The following is a 3,947-nucleotide window of genomic DNA, read 5'->3' as shown; positions in this document are numbered from 1 at the left end:
TTTTAAGTTCTTTCTTTCCTTTTCTTTGTGCAGATCAAAGCCATGATTATTCTCCTCCATATTTACAACCATGAGATTTGCTTAGCAATCACGGTTTCCTAGAAACCCTTCTAAGTTCATTTTTTTTAGTAGAATGTTATGTACATTGAGCCCTATACAATATTTATATTTATTTAGAATCCATTACATGCACTGTAAGGCATCTCTAACTTAGTTGAAGCGGGCCTGAATATCCTAGAGGACAGCTTTGAAACTGATGTAATGAATCTGTCTCTCAGGTTTGGGAGAGAACCCTACAGTACCACTTTGGTTTCAGACTTTCAAGTGTCTACAATAACCATTTTCAGATGACTTAGAGTTGTATCATATCTTTTGTTCATGTCTGCATTGCCAACAAACAAACCCAATGAACAAACAAAAATCCCCAAACTCTTAAGGCAGTGGTCCCCAACCTGTGGGTTGCAAACCCTTTGAGGGTCAAATATTAGATAGTTGCATACCAGATGTTTACACTACGATAAACAGCACTAGAAAAATTACAGTTATGAAGCAGCAACAAACGACTCTTAAGGAACTGTATTAATGGGTCAAACAGGGCACTAGGAAGGCTGAGAACCAATGCCTTACCATAGGTGAGGAGATGAGGAGAGCAGGAACCAAATATCCCTCTCCTCCTCCCTGTCAACACATACAACCAAAGCACCGCCTAGACTAAGAAGAAGGAAGCACCATCTCACCCAAACTAAGTCTCTATGTTCATTCATGTTTTCCTTACTAGTGGGGCTTATGTAGACGCTAAGCTCATAGAAGGATTATCCCTCAAGATTTCTGTGTGCCAGTTTGTTATGGAGGCTTTGGGTGGTTTTGTTTGTTTGCTTTTCCCTTTAAGACAGGGTTTCTCTGTATAGCCCTGGCTGTCCCAGAACTCCCTCTGTAGACCAGGCTGGCCTCCTGAGAGTTGGATTACAGGCACGGCATGCACTACCACCACCAGGCTTTTGTTATGGACTTTTATCCTGAGCTAGTAGCTGTTTGTCCAGTGAAAGTCAAGCTACCAGGGAGCTGCATTTTTCCAGAAAATAAAGGTTAAAAATTCTAAAAACTGAACAGAAATTATTTGGAGAGATAGGAGCAGTATTTGCCACTGTTTTGAATATGACTGAGAACATGTCCAAGGTTTTGTTATGCCAAACACACCTGCAACCTGAAAGGAGAAATTATGAGTTGGAAAAAACAAAAACAAAAACAAAACAACTTCTGTCCAGGTAAAATTAAAATGTGTCAGGACCAACTGCTCTTTTAAAGTGGTCATTTGGGCACATTAAAAAGAATCTTTTACTGTAAGCTTTGGTTTTGTAATGCTGTTTTTTTTTTCTTTTTTTAATTGTAGGATTAAAGCAATTTCAATAGCATCAGAAGCAATTTGAAGCAACAGTTGTCAAAACTAAGCTCCATTTTAATGTTATTCCATGTTCATCACTTTTGTCTTGGACTATCCACGCATCAGTTCCTTTGATGGACATGTACAGAGTGCCTACTATGCGCCATGTATTCCATATGTGCTGGGGTAAAAAGATAAGACGGGCTTAGTTCTCTCTCTAAACAATTAAATGTTGGTGCCTTCTAGAGAGAAAAGAGGCATACAAAGGGGCAGGCCTTGAAAGATCATCCACATACTGGAAGACTAGCAGTCGGAGGAGGAAGCAGGAAGAAACCATGGAAGGATGTGGTGGCTGAGTCTGACATGAAGGATTGGGGAGCCATTGAAAACAGGAGGCGCCTGCTGTATTATTGAAGTGCAGAGTAAAGAAAACATGTGCTAAGTGAACTTGGTATGCTTCGGGAAGCTCAATGGGTTCAACATGTGCAAAGTGGAAAGTGTGCTGGCAGATAAGGAGTGGGTGGATGCAGGACCGTCAAGAAGCCTTTGTGTCCCAGTGTTCCTCTGAAAGCAACAGGGATTCACAGAGGATATTTTAGCAGCAAAGGGCCACAATCACTTTTATCTCCTTCAGATGGCCAGTTTGTGGGCAGAACGGAGACTCAAAATGGAGGCCAGTTTCTCCAGTTCAAAAAAGTGATAAACTAATAGCAACCTTTCAATGTATCAGAAGTAACAAGAGAATTCTTTTTGTCAGCATATTTTCTTTTTTATTTATTTTTTATTAGATATTTTCTTTATATACATTTCAAATGCTATCCTGAAAGTTCCATATACCCTCCCTCCACCCTGTTCCCCTACCCACTCACTCCCACTTCTTGGCCCTGGCTTTCCCCAGTACTGAGGCATATAAAGTTTGCAAGACCAAAGGGGCTTTCTTCCCATTGATGGCCGACTAAGCCATCTTCTGCTACATATGCAGCTAGAGACACGAGCTCTGGGGGTACTGGTTAGTTCATATTGTTACAAGGGAATTATAAGGAACACAGTGTGATTTTAAAGTCAGCACTTAACTCCCCCACGGTGATGGGGGTACACTGAAGTGTATTTGCTAATATCAAGTTCGAGTCAAACAAGATAACTGTTGCTTAAGCTTTATGAAGATGTGCAGTGAATTAGTTCAAGACCTTTTTAACTTTACTGAGTAATTTAGCTGTCCTGTGAGATGTATGGGAATGTTTTAAGCTTGAACCTTTCTTTTCCATCAGATGGTCCTGAAGTTAATGAGAAATTAATGTTGCTATAATGAAGCTTTAAAAGTCTACCATCAGTGTCACTTAATGGTAGAAGGAACAGATGATGGAAACTCATTTTGGAAAATTCCTGACTCCACTAAAAATTCCACAAGAGCTTCAGAATTTCCAAGACAGAAATTCAGGTCATAGTTTATACAACAGATGAGTCCCTGTAAACTGAATTTAGAGGAGACACCATGGGGATTGTTTTGTTTAACTGCCCAATATTAAGAAATGAAAGACTAGAGAATAATCAGATGTAGCCAGGGTGACCAAACTGGTTGGTAATGGCATTGAAATCTAGGCCAGAGTTCTTCCCAAGCTCCCAGCCTGTGTCTTCCATGACCTTAGAGGAAGGGAACTACGTTTGCAATATGTATGACATGTTTCCTCATTCTCAGAAAAACTCAGTACCACACACATTGCCTCACTTCAAAATGAGGGAAGCAACTCAGAGAAGAGAAGTAGGTGGCTCCAGGTCATATAGTCAGACATAGCTGCAGGTCAGCCTGGCTCAGGGTGCAAGTCCACTCCACACGCTCTGCCCTTCAACATGAAGCAGTTGGGGGACCCTGAATTCTACATCGGAGATGGAATACATTGTAACCTCCAATGTCCTTTGGCTATGGAGAGATTGGGTCTCTCTATAAAGGCATGTTATGTTTTTAGCATTTTATTGGGAAAATCTTCTGGCTAGACTTTACTTCAGAGAGCTAGAAAATATCTCCTATGATTAAGTCACTCTGGGCTCAATGTTTAAGAAATGTATACCATCCATCAAACCAGACATCACCTCAGCTTTATGGCATTGAAACTGTCAGATGTCAAAGGGATTGGTAACAGGGGCCCAAGGCACATGAGATGGCAAATTAACAAAGGGGGCTTTCGGTTAGGGAAGAGTCAAAGAGTGCTCCAAGCATGTGTTGAAGTACAATTTCTACTCATCTAAGACTGAAAGAGGCTGTCAGAAAAGTAGCTCAAGTTTTGATCCAAAAAGACACTGAAACAGGACATCTGAGTTCTCAGAAGGATCTGGTTTTGTCATCAGCAGCTTTACTTCTGTCTGGCTAAGCATCTGGGCTGGCAATGGGAAACATTGCAATGGAACATTAGGTCATGTCCAGTTGGCCAATACCGGTCAAGTATGTTCTACATTTAGAAGAATTATTTCTGGGGCCCTGCTCCCTTAAAGGCCACAGGACAGCCTACAGTTAACTAGAAGGGCATTGTTTTGGTTTCACTTCCCCTAGATACATGTTACTTAACTTGAA

The sequence above is a fragment of the Mus musculus genome, chromosome 5 (assembly GCF_000001635.26).
Source record: "Mus musculus strain C57BL/6J chromosome 5, GRCm38.p6 C57BL/6J".
NCBI classification, from domain to species: Eukaryota; Metazoa; Chordata; class Mammalia; order Rodentia; family Muridae; genus Mus; species Mus musculus.
The sequence above is the reverse complement of the archived record's forward strand: the minus strand, read 5'-3'. Positions refer to the sequence as shown.